At 46.0% G+C, this 17134-nt stretch overlaps 1 protein-coding gene across 1 annotated transcript in view; it reads right to left on the reverse strand.

Annotated features, from left to right (window-relative positions):
- Positions 1–17134, reverse strand: part of RIN2 (Ras and Rab interactor 2) — a 219659-nt gene that overhangs the window by 168349 nt on the left and 34176 nt on the right. The window contains exon 2 of the mRNA XM_032604441.1: positions 11902–12011. The gene's annotated coding sequence lies outside the window, so the exon portion shown is untranslated. The remainder of the gene's footprint in view (positions 1–11901; positions 12012–17134) is intronic.

Here is a 17134-nt window from a genome sequence, read left to right on the forward strand (position 1 = left end):
TACACCTGGGGACAGGGGGTCACAAGCTGTCAATCAATGATGCTAAATGGAAGCTGAAACCTGGCAACAGTTATTGATATGATTAAGGCGTGACCTTGGGAATGTCTTTATAAGTCTGGCCTATAAAGAAAAATCCTTTGGCTTGAAAATTTCTGAAATTAGACTCAAGTAGATTAGGTGAAAACATGTTGGAGATAAATAAACCTGTTCCAAGTTTTTCAAAATCACATCAATATATTAAGATTCAGCCCATCCCCAAACATTACGCACGTGCCACACAGGCAAGAGGTTCTGATCAACCCTGAGGTCTGTTTCCTGAGGGCAGAAGTGTGCCTGAGATGCTTCATAACCAAATGAGATCTCTGTCTTTCTTAATATCCAATCGTCTGTGTGTTATATTATAAAGATGAATCCAGGGAGTGTGACAAGCCATACACACCCCCAAACTGAGGCCTTATTCCCTCCCCAAAGGAAGACGCTGCAGCCGTTTTCATCTTCCTCCTAAAGGCACGGTTGTTGGAGCTGATACCGACCGTGGCACGCAAGGTGCCTGGCTCGGCTGTGACTAATCCATTTCCCAGAGGACCTCGTGGTGTAGTGAGCTCCAGAGGAAGTGGATGGCAATAATCAGTGCTCAGGAGTGGAAAACGCAATGTAATTCACATTAACTAAAAGAAAAGGTCGAGGGACAAAAAACAACCAAAAATTAAAACCACAGGCGCTCTTAGGCATCAGCAAATGCCACACTGAGCATGTCACTGTGACATGCTTTTTGAAGTCCAAGGAAGAAAAAAAAAGGCAAAATTTCAAAACAAAGCCTAATAAAACTTAGTTATGGCAACACTGAACTAGTACAATGCAAAATGCAGTTATATAAAAACAAATGAATTCTTTTTAGTGAAGCTAGAATTTGTTATAGAAAAAAGGAACCAATACATTATTTTTCACTCAATGTCAAATAGTCCTTTATATACCTTCGTTAACTTTTGTGGAATACTATCAAACTTTAAAATGTTAACTTTTGGGCTCCCCTGGTGGCGCAGTGGTTGAGAATCCACCTGCCGATGCAGGGGACACGGGTTCGTGCCCCGATCCGGGAAGATGCCGCGGAGCGGCTGGGCCTGTGGGCCATGGCCGCTGAGCCTGCGCGTCCCGGAGCCTGTGCTCCGCAACGGGAGAGGCCACAACAGTGAGAGGCCCGCATACCACAAAAAAAAAAAAAAAAAAAAGTTAACTTTTGCTCAAAGTGTACTTTATCTTTGTAGCTAGAATTCTTGCCTCATCATAAGCCTTCTCTCAAGTAGCATCATTTAATTTCTCAATAATGAGTGATCTAGGAACGTAAAACAAAGGAGTGACAGTTGGGCTCCTTAGAATCCAATCAACAAGGAAGTAAAAAATAAATAAACAAAAAAGAAACCTCAAAGCTACTGGGATCAATCGCTCTGGAACAACAGAAACCACTGGAAACAGTGAGTAGAGCCACGGAACTCCGACTTAAAGTAAGAGCCAATTAAGAATCCATGTGGGGACTTCCCTGGTGGTGCAGTGGTTAAGAATCCACCTGCCAGTTCAGGGGAGACGGGTTTGAGTCCTGGTCTGCAAAGATCCCACATGCCGTGGAGTAACTAAGCCCGTGCACCACAACTACTGAACCTGTGCTCTAGAGCCCGTGAGCCACAACTACTTAGCCCACGTGGCACAACTACTGAAGCCTGTGTGCCTAGAGTCCACGCTCCACAACAAGAGAAGCCCCGCAATGAGAAGTCGGTGCACCGCAACGAAGAGTAGCCCCCACTCACCACAACTAGAGAAAGCCTGCATGCAGCAATGAAGACCAAACACAACCAAAAAATAATAATAATAATAATAATAATTCACGTGGACGCAGATTTTGAGTTTCTTTATCAGTGCGTACATGGATAACTATGAATTTGAATCAGTTATAAGAAAACATGACCAAGCTTGCAAACCATCCAATGAAGTTACTATTTGGATGGGATCTGATGTATTCCCAAGTGGATTTTAATGTCAGCCTAGACCAGAAACGGAATGACTTGACTGTGTAGCGTGGGAAGGTTTTGGGCGGATGTCTTGGGTGGGAGTGTTGTGTGACCACACGAGTTGTCCTGAGTGGTTGTTATAAGCAGTGGTGACGTTAGGAGACAAAGTGTCACCTTTTTTGGAAAGCGGCACCAGTCAACGAAAAGGTAGACTTAGTCATATGGAAGCACGGAGGAGGGGAGAGAGGAGGGAAGGAGGGAAGGAGGGAAGGAGGGAGGGGCAACGTAATCATACATGTATGCATGTTCCTGGGAGCTGAGCCCCAGGCAAAGACTCTGGGTGGGGCCTTAAAATGTCTTATTTTTGTCTGACTTTACAAGTCTGGGAGTCTTCCTGGGCCAAGCTAACCCAATGACTGTATGTTCTGCTGTGTGAACTCCTGGACACACATTTGCAGTTCCTTTTGCCAGTGAAAACAAAACAATATTAGAAGCAGCATTTGGGGCTCAAACGGTTGGTCTCTGCATCTTGCATTTAATGCTACTATTTTCTATTCTGGCCAACTTAGAAACATTTGGAATTGACCAAGACTTGAAGAGACCATTCATCATTCCAAGTTACCCATCAGAAAGGCATTTCATAAACATGTCTGGTTTTCCATAATTTATTGATCTTATATTTCCACATATCAAAATTCCTAAAACATGCAGAAACCACACTGCAGACAATAAAGACTATGTATTATTTTCCAGTTGATTTTTTTCAATATATTTGGTTATAAAATTATGATACCAGTGACACAATGAATCATATGGACTTGCAATCTAATGTTTTTGGCAAATTTGGAATAACTTTATTTACCAAAAAGAGCAATACAAGTTTGTTATAGAAAAATTAGAAAACAAATTACTAACGTAAATTTTTTAAAACTACAGGTCTATTTGTTAATCCTCTGGAGTACATCCTTCCAGAATTTTTATGAACCCATCTGTCTCAACCTCCTTATTGTGTTGTATTTCATTTTGTAATGCTTATTATAACCTGATATCTATGGTGTATTTATTTGCTTAATTATTTATTGTCTGTTTCTCCCACTTCCATCCATCTATTTCTTCCTTCCAAGAGAATGGAAGCCTCTTGAGGGAAAGCACTTTGCCCCTTTGCTTCACTACTAATCCCCCCTCCCATCCCTACCCCCAGCCTCAAACAGTGGCTGAGTTTGGAGTGGCATGTTAGGAGTTCATAAAGACTTAGCGAATGAATGAAACAATGAACAGCTGATACTCGCTAAATATTTGGAAAATTGAAAGCTGGTAAGTACAGGCCGACATGGCGGGCGTCAAGGAGATGGCAAGTGGGTTGGAAGGTCTTCCTTCTCCACCTCATCATCCTTATTTCCTCTGCTGTTGACTAAATCAGCCCATTAAGTCCTGTTTGAATTCAGTACATTTAGCTACAGGCGTGGATTTGGTTCACGTTCATGATGTAAGAAGTTACAGAAGAAGGAGGGGATTCGGTGGGGGGGTCCTATTGCACACAGGTGTGTCTGTTCTCTCATTGCCAGAACGGGGACCGCGCAGCCCTGCCCACCCCTCCAGACCCACCGTGTGACCTGCCCACCAGGCGCCTCCTGACCACACGTGAAGGGGAAGGCTAAGGAGGCTGAGTAACTTCCACAGTAAGGAGAGGAAGGGAGATATTAATAAGCTCTATCATGCATTCCTTTATCCAACATCTGGACACGCTTTAATCACTGATTTCCCACTCATAGTGAAAAAGTGGTCAAGGAAGTATGTCTCGATTTAGTAAAGAGCCATTGTGTCGTTACCAGACAATGACTCCTTCTGGCCAAAGATTCATAGTCTGATCTCTCCCTTCCCTTGAATTATTTTAGCGAGCATGTCCACGCTGAAACAATTCCTGGGTGTACCATCCTGAAGGGGCATGGGAAGGGTGACGGGGGTTAGACTTTTTTTTTAACTTTTTATTTGGAAATAATTTCAGACTTATAGAAAAAATGGCAATAGTCCAGAACCCTTACTAGTGAATAAGAAGATAAAGAACACAACACAAACATAAGAAAAGATTTGAACAGACGCTTCACCAAGGAAGATAACCCACTAGCAAATAAGCACATGAAAAGATACTCAACATCCTTAGTCACCGGGAAATGCTAAACTCACGATAAGATGCGACTATACTTCTATCAGAGTGGCGAGCATCAAAAAACCCTGACCACACCAACTGTTTGTGAGGACAGGAAGAAATCAGGCTCCCATTGTTGGTGGGAATGCAGTAAAAGGGAGCAGCCTCTTTGGAAAACAGATTGGCAGTGTCTTAAAGAACTAAACAAACACTCACCATATGACCGAGAAATTTCACTCCTAAGTACCTACTCAAGAGAAATAAAAATCCATGTCCATATAAAGACTTGTATGTAGATGTTCATAGTAGCATTATTCATAATAATAAAACTAAAATCAATCCAAATGTCTATCCACTGTGGAATGGATAAACAAAAAGTGATATATCCAATCGATGAAATACTTTTCCACAGTAAAAAGGAAACAAACTATTGACATGCTACAGACTCGGATGACCGAGTGAAAGCAGCCAGACACAAAAGACCACACAGTGTATGATTCCATTTGCAAGAAAGTTCTAGAAAACTGTAAACGTTTACTAAAGCACTCATACCTGTACACTTAAAAGGGATGAATTTTATGATATGTAAATTAGATCCCAATAAAGCTATTTCTATAAATAGGAACCTATTCTAAAGATCGTTCTGTATTGTGCTTTTTCTCTACTCAAAACTGTAACTTGAAGACAGTTGCATATCATCACAGTAGTTCTTCTACCTTTTTTAGTGGTTGTATAATGTTTCATTGTATGGCTATGACAAAACAGAAATAAATTAAATATCCACGCCAAAAAAAATGTTCTCCTTTCCCCATTCCGTCCAAAGGCCTCAGAGGGATTTAGTTTTCGCTGTGCTCAGATTTAAAAGCTACGCATTCCCTCCTTCCATTCCGCAAACTGTCTGGCACACCCCATAGCAGATGCTAAGGATGCCTCACCCATGCCCCCTCAGCACCCGCCCTCCCATACATGCCATTTTTTCGACTTTAAGAAAGGTCAATGTTACTTTTCTTTAAAAATATCACAAATTACCTAGCTCCTCCAAAATAACCATCCTCTGGTACCCACAGCTCTCTTTGATCTGAAGACTGATGGTGGGCAGGGGTACGCCTAGGTGGGCTGGAAGACCAAAGAGCTACTGCCCCTTGGAATGGTCCTCACCAATGATGGATGGGGGTTGGTGGATAATGCCCCAGGGTCTTCACTCCCTGGGTGAAGTAACTCTGAGGTGAGGTCACTGCCATCTCCCAGAGCTCCCCGGCGGGCCTGACCCAGCTGCCCACAGTGGTCACATGCTTGTGAACACACCTGCTTCCGTTTCTCGTCTCACCTCCCCACTCCCCCACCATCCTTCCCACCCAGAAGTGACACAGGAATTGGCTCACACATCTGGTACTTTCTGCCTTATCCCTATGCATTCACGAAGATAGAGACAAGCCACTGAGTCCACAGGCATTTTAGCAGCATTCATAAGGCGCATGCTTTGCACTGATCGGTTAATTAGAAAGCTCTGTTGGGCCAGATACGGTGCCATCATTCAGCAAGGTCTTATTACTTGCTTGGCCAACTTGCAAACACAGTATCAATAACTTACAAGTGTTTGGAAAGACGTACTGGGCCAAGAACACAACAGTCAAGCCACCCTCAGCAGAATGCTTTATGACTTAGAACTCACAAAAAGCATAAAGTGGCGAATTTTTTCCATGCTCACTGGGAAAGAGTCCTGTAAATCTATTGCTGCTAATTCCAACCGACATAGAAGCATGGCCGCCTCTCCAGCTCAACTGTATTTGTGCCAGGCGGGAGAGCCAAGGTATTGATCGAGGCAAAGAAATGACATTTTCACAGAACTCAGAGCATTCTCCCAAAACGGAGGACAACTTACACATATATGTAATTGACAATTTATTCATCCCACTGGCTGCTCTTATTTCAGTCCGACACACTTGAGCAACCAGTACGCACTGATGCCAAGTCAAACCATTTAGGCAGCTGTGGGGAGGCAGTGGGTTGTCACTGAGGGAGCTGGACAACCCCAGACACCTCCCAAGTCCACGAGGAGCAAAGCCGCGGGACCAGGAGGGGCAGCAATCCTCGGCGAAGGTCTGAGCTACCAGAAGTTTCTGCAACCTGAGGCCGTGTAGCTTTTAATAACCACGTCATCTCCCATTAATAACAACTCAGACTATCATTAAAGACTTGAGGCTTTGCCCAGAATTATAACCAAAACTGCCATTGGTAAAGGCCTTTAAATTTCACCTTGTATTTGCCCAGTTAGGCAGAAGCAGTGGGCTCTCTGGGTCCTGACCAAGGCCAACAGGAGACAGCCCCCAGGACAGGCAGAGTTCACCGCTCGGCCTCTTGACTTGGGCTTGACCGTGTGACTTGCGTTATCAATACGATAACATAGAAGCAGCAGTGCAGAGGCCTCTGGGTCTCCACCTGCACCCCCTGCCTCTCCCCTGGTCATGAGAAGAGCTGCCCTGGGCTGCCGCTGTCTGTAAGGCTGGACTTAGAATGCACTCGGGTGGAGCAGGCTTGAGGCCAGACCTCGGCGAGAGGCCAAGTCTAGCTGGACCCAGGCCGGAAACAGTCACCCAGCTGAACCCAGCCTGGATCAGCCACTCCCCTTGCCCTCCGATGTGTGTTGGCCCAACCAAGGTCAGCAGAGCTGCCCAGCTGAGCCCAACCCAGATCAGCCAAGCCCCAGCCAACCTTCACTGCAGGAGCTACATAGATGCTTATTATTAGTTTTTCCACTGCATCTGGGGGCAGTTTGTTGCACAGGAAGAGTTGAGATGCAGAGAACTAAGGGGAAGTTCAGCAAGCCAGGGGAATTCTGCACAATAAGTTCTCCTTCCTTCCTTCCCTGGACAAATGGGGGCAACTTATAGGATATAATTGTGAAATTCACAATTGCTTCAAAAGGTCCCCATGATTTCGCTAGGAACACCCCAGCTTCCGCGTCCCTTGGTGGGACAATTCCCAGATGACCCCTACATGGTCTGTCACAGGTCCCCAGTGGGACTGAGCCCCGGTCACCCACAGCAGTCACCTGCTCAGGCCCCACCCTGAATGGCCTCTCCCCCTTCCCTGCCCCAGCTGCACCCCCTTATGCCCTTCTGTACTGCCCATAGAAACTGCCCATAGAAGCCCTTGCACCTGAATTTTCGACTCAAACTAAGACACGGCTCATTTTACAAATAATATCAAGCACTTGAATGTGCCAGGCATCATGACACACAGGTGACTTCACCTCTCTGTACCTCAGTTTCCTCATCTGTAAAATGGGGACAAAACCAGTGCCCCTCAGGGCTGTTGTGAGAAAAGAAAGCGTAACGTGCGTAGAACAGGACCTGGCTTGTGGCAAAGCCTTTAATAAATGCTACTATTTTCAAGCCTTTCCTGCTTCTCCTTATTACCGTCGGGCTTCCAAGCTGCATCCGCCTATTGGAAAGAATGGGTAGGACTGAGGAAAAGAAAAAGGAAAAAAAAAGAGAATGAAGAAAAAGGAACACATTCCATCCTCATGAAACCACTTTAAAAGTCTCAGCCAGCTGATGGCAGCACTGCCTTTAACTAAACCAGGGCCATAAACAAGCATCCTCCATGGACTATATTTGGTTCAGGGCGTTCTTGTGCATGGAGAGCAGGGGAAGCCTGAGGACCAGAGATGGTACAAGAGGGGCGTCCGGGGGGAGATGCCAGCGGGGTCCCGCTCCTCGGAGCACATGGCTGGGGCACACGAGCCCTTCCCAGAGGAACTGGGAGGAACTGAGTGAGGAATATTTCAAACGGACTCAGCAGCGGCCCGAGGACTTGGGCAGAGGACCAGGCTTGCCCAGCCCCCACCAGAGCATTCCCGGGGCTGCCGTGAAGCAGGGTGCTCAGACCCGGCCTCGGGGGTGGGGTGGGGGCTCAGGACTCTGCCAGGGGAGGAGGCTGGAAATTCCCCACCCTGATTACCCAGGGCTCCTGATGACCTGGGGGAGGGCGGGGTTTCCCCCGGGTAGCTGCTTCTTGCTGCTGCTGAATTCTCTAGGGTGACACCTTCCTAAGCACAGTCCTCAGACCTCAGACCTCCTTCCAAGCAGCGGCCGGGGAGGGGAAGGGATGACACCCCGCTGTCCTGATTACACCTGGCTGGGCAGCCGTTTCTGTCTGACCTGCAGGCCATACAGCACGGCAGTGTTCAGGGCCATGCACCGTGGAACCCAAAGCATAGCCCAGCTTCGAACCCTGCTCTGGCCACCGCCCACCTGTGTGATCCAGGCAAGTTCCTGAACCTCTCAGCACTCGGTTTCCCCATCTGTAAAGCGATGATAACTCAGTCTCAGCCTTCTAGGGCCACTGTGACAAAGAGATGCAAAACAGATGTCAGGAGGCTGGGGCCCGGCGGTGCAAGGTGAAGCCTCCCTGAAATGCCACGGCAAAAGGGGTGCAGCAGACAGACCATTCGACCCTTCCCCTCCCCTCCAGCAAACAAACCCATCAGACAAACACATGCACTTGAAGCCTCGGGGGCAGGAAGCAGGCGGCACTGAGGCTGTCCCCGGGTTGTCGGATTCCGCGCAGGGCGCCTTCTGCTGACTCATATGTGAAGGCGGCTCCTTACTCTTCACGTGTGATCTGCCTGCCACCCCCAGCAGACAGAGGGAGAGAAAACTGCAGCAAAGGAAAAGAAACCCTCTTTGCTACCAACTATCCACCCTGCGCTCTGCCTCTATCTCCCCTCCCCCCGACCTGTCTCAACACCCCCTTTTCCAGACTTGGGAGCTGGAGAACTGGGGGGAGGTGTGGCACCCAGGGCTCTTCTCTTCTGTGTCCATCTCAGCCTCTCCTGCTAGCCTCTCCTCTCAATCCAGTTCCATTTTCTCATAAGTTACAAAGCACTTAAGGAGTTTCATTTCCACCACCTGCACTGTAGTGCTGCCAGTGTCCCCCGCACAATGCCGCATCTTACTGGGTATGTGCATTTCCACGGTGGCCACAGTTCTCCACCCTCCCTGCGAGCCTGCCCCTTGCAGGCTTTGCAAACCCTGCCACCAAGGGCTGGAGCCTACTGCTCATGTCTCGGATCTGAAGTGGCCTGTGACTTGCTCTGGCCAACAGAAAGCGGCAGAAGTAGCCCTGTGTCCTTCTCGAGCCCCAGCCTCAAGAAGCCGTGCACGTGCGTCCTCTTGGAGTCCTGCTGGGGGGAGGGGAGCAGAGCAGAGGTGGGTCACCTGGGCCGAGGCTTCCTCCACCTGTCAGCTCCCAGCCAACCAGTTAGCCCAGAAAACCCAGCTAGACCAGCTGACCCAGGTGGCCTGAACTTCCCACCTGCAGAATCGTGAACTAAATCCATGACTATTATTTGAAGCTACTAAGTTTTGGGGGGTCTGTTAGACGGCAAAAGCTGACAGATTAGGCACTAAAAAAAAGATGATTAAGGATTTAAACTTGCCTAACATTTTGCATGCATTCATTTCTCCTTCTTAAAAAACAAAGTCCTCAGGGCTTCCCTGGCGGTCCAGTGGTTGGGACTCGGTGCTTTCACTGTCATGGCCAGGGTTTGATCCCTGGCTGGGGAACTAGGATCCCAGAGGCCAAAATAAAAGAAACAAATAGCCTCATATTCTGGTCCTGAGGCTCTTCCACCTACTGAGCGTAGGATCCAGTGTTAGACACTCTGGACAACGCAGAGAGAAGAGCTGTCCCCAGTTCTGGAGCTGCTGCAATGCCACGCAGACATGGAACTAAATTCAAGTTGAAAGACACAAGGCCACCGATACTATGAGCAAAGGTCGACCACGATGAGTGTGGACGTTACATGTCACATTTCAACATTCATACCAAAGTCAATTCTCCAATGCTGCACATCTGAAAATATCTTCCACTTGAATAACAACCCACCGAGAAATATTGTCTCAGAGCTCTGCCAGTTCCTGTTATTGTTTAGTTTACTGTTGCCTTTTGTGGAAGTTCTTTGTTTATAAAAGTGAAACCCAAAGGTGTTTTATCTAACAGGAGAAACAAAGGAAATGACAAAGAAACCTTGACCTCAAAAGACAAACCTTTAGCACCAAGATAAGACTTCAGTATTTATACCTGGAAGTTTGCACTTCCTTATATGCTACCATCATCCTTCTCAAGAAAATTCACACTTAACGGCTCTTTGGTATTTATTTAACTTGCATTTATTCACTGTCTACTACAGGTTAGAGTCTGTGCTAAAAATTGAGAAATAGGAGACACAGACCAGGCTCTGGCCTCACAGAGCCTGAAGTCAAACAGGGCTGACACAGAAACGTGATTATTACTTCACGTGATCTGAATCTCGTGTAACACGAGCAGATACCACGAATCTAAGCTCTTGGAGGGAAAGCAGGCAGCTTCCCGAGAGGACTGTATGTTTAAAGCAGGATCCCAGGGTTTAACTAGGATTCAAATTAAGGAAAGAGAGAGCAAACTATGTAAAGCTAGTTCTCCAAAGTTGTATTCTCTGGACCTCCTATTGCAAATGGTTTGCCTTCTCTGAGAGGGCTGTGTTTGAGGGGCCGCAAAGGCCCCAGCTCCCAGTCCAGAAGGAACGGGCCCTGGGGTAGGGGGGGATGTCACCAGCTGGGGATCAGGGAGCCCTGGGTTCCAATCCCAGCTCCTCGTGTGGCCTTGGGTGAGTCACTTCATCTGACTCGGCCTCCTTCCTCTTATTTGTAAATCTGTGTAATGAATGACATCTACCTTCAACGGTGTCGTGGTGGGTTTAAATGAGAGAGCACCAAGCAGTGACGATGTTTATCCTCTCCTGAATCTGCTGTGGGGACAGGGCTCTGCGGGGACAGTTCACTTTGTCCTCACTCCACTTGGCAGCAGTGGGGCAGCTCCAAGGCTGGGGTCTGGCGCCATCAGAAGTCTCCCTCACGTGTCAATGGGGCCCTGGAGGGGCTGTCGGCTGGAACCCCTACTCGGGGCCTTTCCACGGGGCCCAGCTGGTCTCACAGGCAGCCCTGCCCGGAGCGTTGAGCGCTGGCTGGGAGCCCCGTACGCTTTGCTGATCTGGGCTTTGAGGTCACTCAATGTCACCTCTGCCGCCTTCCCTGTGAAGGTGGTCGCCGAGTCCCACCCAGACTCAAGAGGAGGGAAAGCAGACCTCCCAGCTTGAGGGGACCCGGCAAGGTTCTGGAAGAGCAGCGATACCACGGTGGCCATTTAGGGAAACTATGATCCGCCACGGTGACCTATGCTGACGTCCCTCTGACGCTAAGTCCCTTTCATACAGAGATCTATGATTCCATGGAAAAAAAAAAAAAGATGAAAAGCGGGCATGGGGAGAAAGGCAAGTGGGGGATGTATGAGGAAGAGAAAGAGGCTTTTCCCTTGGGATGGGGCCATCATCAGGACCATATGCTCTCAGTAATCAACCAGGTTCCTTGCGCTCCCTGGTGGCCCAGCTCTAAGATGAGAATGAAACGAATTAATGCATTAAAGTGTTGGGGCCTGCCACGCAGTTGGCACTCCATAAAGGTGCACGGTTACAGTTTATGCTCTGAGGCTCCTGAGCTGTCCTCATCTTGGTTGGGCCCTGCAACCACTGCATGATAACAGAATGCCTTAGGTACCAGGAAACAGGTAAGCATCCTCCCTGATCCTCTGTCAGAGAGAGGTCACATCCTCAGCAGCGCACCAAGCCAGAGCACACCATATCTCCGCACACTGAGGAACTTGGAAACCAGAGTCCAGGCCGTGGCGCACTGGGCTTCAGTCATCACTTACCCTTCACGCCAGCATCTCTCACTCCAGCCCCCACCTGCCCAGCATCCTGGAGGGCTTGAACTGTTATCTTCTCCGGCGGAAGCTCAAAAGTCCACATGTCCTTTATCCATCTACAACACACAGAATTGGCCACTTAGCATTTGTACGCATTTTTAAAATGCCACGAAAACCACACGGGGACTTGCCCTTCACCTGGCTGGGAGGGGGTGCTGAGAGGTGAGGGCACAGTCATCCTTGGTGTCTGCGTGGGGTCGGTTCCAGGACCTGTGGATACCAAAACCCACGACGTCCAAGTTCCTTATTATTAAGCTCCATGCCTTGGGCTGGGTTACTCAATAAATATTTATATTTGACTGTACTTGGAGGCCTTTAGTCAAATGCTAACAATCGTTCTCCCCTTTGTTAACACATTGGTGGCTGTGAAGTTTCTTCTCCCAATTAAAAAAATTTTTTTAATTAAAAAAATTTTTTATCTTCACTTTCCAAGGTTCCATGTCTTTTCTCCTGGTTCTCATATCTGGGAAAGTTAAAAGCCATCAGAAGTCTCCCTCATCTTCTTCATGGCACACATGGACACTGTCAGAACTTGGAAGGATATCTTTCCAGATCAATTCTGTGCAAACATTTAATCTCTCTCTCTCTCTCTCTCTCTCTCTCTCTCTCTCTCTCTCTCTCTCTCTCTCACACACACACACACACATACACACACACACGTGTTTCTTTTCTAAATAAATGTTTGTGTCGTCCTGCACGTTGCTTATTCCATTCTCAGGATGTCTTATCAGGGTTCCTACAACAGTATAAAAGGATGAACTCATCCTTTTTTTTAAAAAAACTCTTTCATCAGTATTTCATAGTCTCACTGCTCTGCCAGGCTGTGTAACTGGATGCTGACCTCCTTGCCAGCACCTCCCCTGGTACCCTCCCTAGCACAGGCACACATACCCCCTCCATCATTCCCTGGGTTCACATTTTCTGGCCTGGAATAGCCTCCCTGCCCTCTCCATGTACTTAAGACTCAGCTCTAAGGCCTGGAGGCAACATATTTGATCTTGAATCCCAGTTGAGTCTCTCAGATGAGTTACTTAATTGTTACTTACTTGGGTTCCTTCTGTGTAAAGTGGGGTGATCGTAATAGCACCTGCCTCAAAGGGTTGTTCTAAGGGTCAAGCAAAATAACCATGGAAAGCACAGGCCCGTTTCAGGTTACTTAGCACATGCTCAATAAATGTTAACCGCCCCCCACCATCACCAATGTCAGTCACTGTCGTCAACATCCTCACTTTTTTTTTTTTTTGATAATAATTTAAATCCCACTTTCCTCCTTAATTCAGATTTTCCTCGGAACCCCTATTTCACATGTAGATAGGGCTACTGAAAAATAATCCCAATAAGCTTCAAGCTCCATTTACATCACTTACAAAGTCTTCTCTTTTTAAAAATTATTTTCTTTTTTCGTGGAAAGGCATTTTATTTTAAATATAGCAGTGTGTACATGTCAATCCCAAACTCCCAATCCATCCTTCCCCCACCCCTCCCCCCGGCAACCATAAGTTTGTTCTCTCTGTCTGTGAGTCTGTTTCTGTTTTGTAAATAATTTCATTTGTATTATTATTATTTTTTTTAGATTTCACATATAAGGATATCATATGATATTTGTCTTTCTCTGTCTGACTTACTCCACTTGGTATTATAATCTCCAGGTCCATCCACATTGCTGCAAATGACATTGTTTCATTGTTTTTTATGCTGAGTCATATTCCATTGTATATATGTACCACGTCTTTATCCATTCATCTGCTGATGGGCATTTAGGTTGCTTCCACGTCTTGGCTATTGTAAATAGTGCTGCAATGAACATTGGGGTGCAGGTATCTTTTCGAATTAGAGTTTTCATCTTGTCCGGATATATATGCCCAGGAGTGGGATTGCTGGATCATATAGTAGTTCTATTTTTAGTTTTCTGAGGAACCGCCATACTGTTCTCCATAGTGGCTGCACCAATTTACATTCCCGTCAACCGTGTAGGAGGGTTCCCTTTTCTCCACACCCTCTCCAGCATTTATTGTTTGTAGATTTTTTGATGATGGCCATTCTGACTGGTGTGAGGTGATACCTCACTGTAGTTTTGATTTGCATTTCTCTAATAATTAGCGATGTTGAGCATCTTTTCAAGTACCTCTTGGCCATCTGTATGTCTTCTCTGGAGAAATGTCTCTGTAGGTCTTCTGCCCATTTTTTGATTGGGTTGATTGGGTTTTTTTGATAGTGAGCTGCGTCAGCTGTTTGTAAATTTTGGAGACTAATCCCTTGTCAGTTGCATCGTTTGCAAATATTGATATTTTCTCCCATTCTGTGGGTTGTCTTTTCATTTTGTTTATGGTTTCCTTTGCTGTGCAGAAGCTTTTGAGTTTAATTAGGTCCCATTTGTTTATTTTTGTTTTTATTTCCGTTACACTACACAACGTCTTCTGATCTTTGCTAATAGATCAATAAGAGGTCGGGTTAATTTCCTGGCCACTGTATCCAGGTGGGCTGCACAGTCACACAGAGCAAAGGGGCCCAGCGAGGAAAGGAAGCTTATCCTTTCAAGGCACAAAAAATCCAGTGCTTTCTCCATTATATTGTTTCTATTATATTAATTAAGTATAGACAAATAAAATAACTAGGTATCAATACCTTATTCTCATGAGCTTGTACAATTATAAAACCAAGCACAATGACAAATTATATAAGAACAAGAATGTAACCAATACGATTAGAAGTAACAAGATTAATTTAATGTAAGAGATGATGTTGTTTTGCTGAAACTCGTCCCTTGTGACGGGAGTATAGTGGAGTTGCATCTTCTGTGAGGGAAGGGTTAACGGAAGAGAATCAGTCAAGGGTCACCCTTCAAGGTAAGCTGCTGTATGGAGAGGCACCCACACACAGACAACCTGGGGAAATCGCAGACTCCGAGGGGAAGAGCAGGTGAAACTGCTCACACAATTCAAATGATACCAACCTCTCTTCCACTCTCTGTGTTCTCCTCACCCCAACCCACGTGTCTCTGCCTGATACCTCTGTGAACTTCATCCACTTGCCCCACTAGACTGCACTTCCCTTCACCTGGGGCAAAGCATCTATGCCCTCAACCCCCCTGTTCCCTCCTCCTACCCTCCAACAAGTCCAATCTGTGGGAAGACTTGGCCCCAAGGCAAATTAAAGAAACACAAACCAGAGGCAGGACTGAAGTTACCTGGCAAGACTTGGCTACAACGCTCAAACCCTGCCAGGGTCGCACCCCTGGCTGCACAGCTAAGAAGGTTTAAGCAACAAAGCAAGCCTCATGGCCAGGTCACACCTGAAATCAATTACAGCAGAATTTCTGGGGGTGGACCCACACAGTCTTAATTTTCAAAGCCCATTGGGTGATTCCAATGTTGAGTGAAGGTTGAGAACCAGTGATCTAGTGATTAATGGCTTTCAATCTCTTTGGACATCTGCCCACAGTAATGCAGTTCACATCATGACCCAGACCTACACGCACACATACAGCACAGAAACAAACATTTTATAAAACAGTACCTAACCCTTACATCCTGATGTTTTCCAGTCCATTCACTTTTACTGAAAGCAATGCTGGACATGCCTATTAAAGAGTCATAAGCCACTAGTCCACTAGACGTTATGACCCATAGTTTGATAAACATTGCCTTAGATGACCCAGAATATAGTTAGATGAATTATGAACCATTATCCTTAAAATAAAAACACACTTCAAACATTCCCAAAGAGGATACATGAATCCCTGAGCGTAAGTCCATACTTACAGATGCCCATTTTGAAAATCTTCATTATACTCCAATCTCTCATTTGACAAAACAGGAAAGGCCAAACTCGTATGTCCGTCCACTCAGCGTGCACATACGTCTGTGTACGTCCTGCTTTGCCCACTAACCATGATTTCACAACTGTATTATCAGGCAGTGTTTTGTCTACTTGAAACATCCTGAAATTATTACATTGTGGACCCCAAAACGTAGAGCTTAATTACGCTGTTTCAATGTGTGCAGAGGTGCTGGTCTTAAGTTTTCCTTTGTCCATACACCCTGGTGCATCGCACAGTATGGAACATGAAGTAGGCATTTGCATTAATACCTGTTGACTGGGTTTTAGCATTCTGGCATAGATTTCCAACTTGGATTTAACAAAATAGTATACTAGGGAGGCTGATAAACCTATCTGGCCTTACAGAAAAGGGGGTTTGCTATCCCCAGCCATATCTCAATAGTTACCGTGCTCCTAACGTCAGGCTATAGTTGTAGGTATCCGGTGCTCTTGCGACGCAAGCAGATTAGAATTCAATGTTGCTTCCAGCACCCAGTTTTCACTAATGTCGCTGCATGTTGAAATATTTTAATACATTGTATTAAATAAAATATATTATTAAAATTCATTTTACCTATTTCTTTTAACATTTTTAAATGTAACTCCTAGAAAATTTAGAATATGTGGCTCACATTATATTTCTACTGGACAGCATTTCTCTGTGGAACAGCCCTCAAAGTCTTATGGGCTCCTAGTACTACTGTCTCCTATGCCTTGGTTGGTGTACTTGCTGTATTCTAAACACACACACACACACACAAAGACACATACATACAAAGACGCACAGATGTACGCAAAGACACACACACAAAGACACACACACACGAAGACACATACATATACACACAGACGTACACAAAGACACATACACACACAAAGACACAGACACACACAGACACACACACAAAGACACAGACACAAAGACACATACAAAGACACACACAGACACAAAGACACACACACACAGAGACACAGACAGACACACATATACAAAGACACACACACACAGACACACACACATACACACAAAGCCACACAGATGTACACAAAGACACACACACACACAAAGACACAAAAAGACACACACACACAAAGACACATACAAATACACGTACATATAAATACACACAGATGTACACAAAGACACATACACACACAAAGACACACAGACACACACACAAAGACACAGACATAGACACACACAAAGACACATATAAAGACACAGACACACAAAGGCACAGACACACACACACACAGAGACACACACACACACACACACACACACACACGAGGATGCTCAGCCTAAAACCCCTTACCCTCTGCTGCTACCTCCTGCTCCAATCCAGGCTTTCCTTTAAGA

The sequence above is a fragment of the Phocoena sinus genome, chromosome 15, assembly GCF_008692025.1.
Source record: "Phocoena sinus isolate mPhoSin1 chromosome 15, mPhoSin1.pri, whole genome shotgun sequence".
Taxonomy (NCBI): Eukaryota; Metazoa; Chordata; class Mammalia; order Artiodactyla; family Phocoenidae; genus Phocoena; species Phocoena sinus.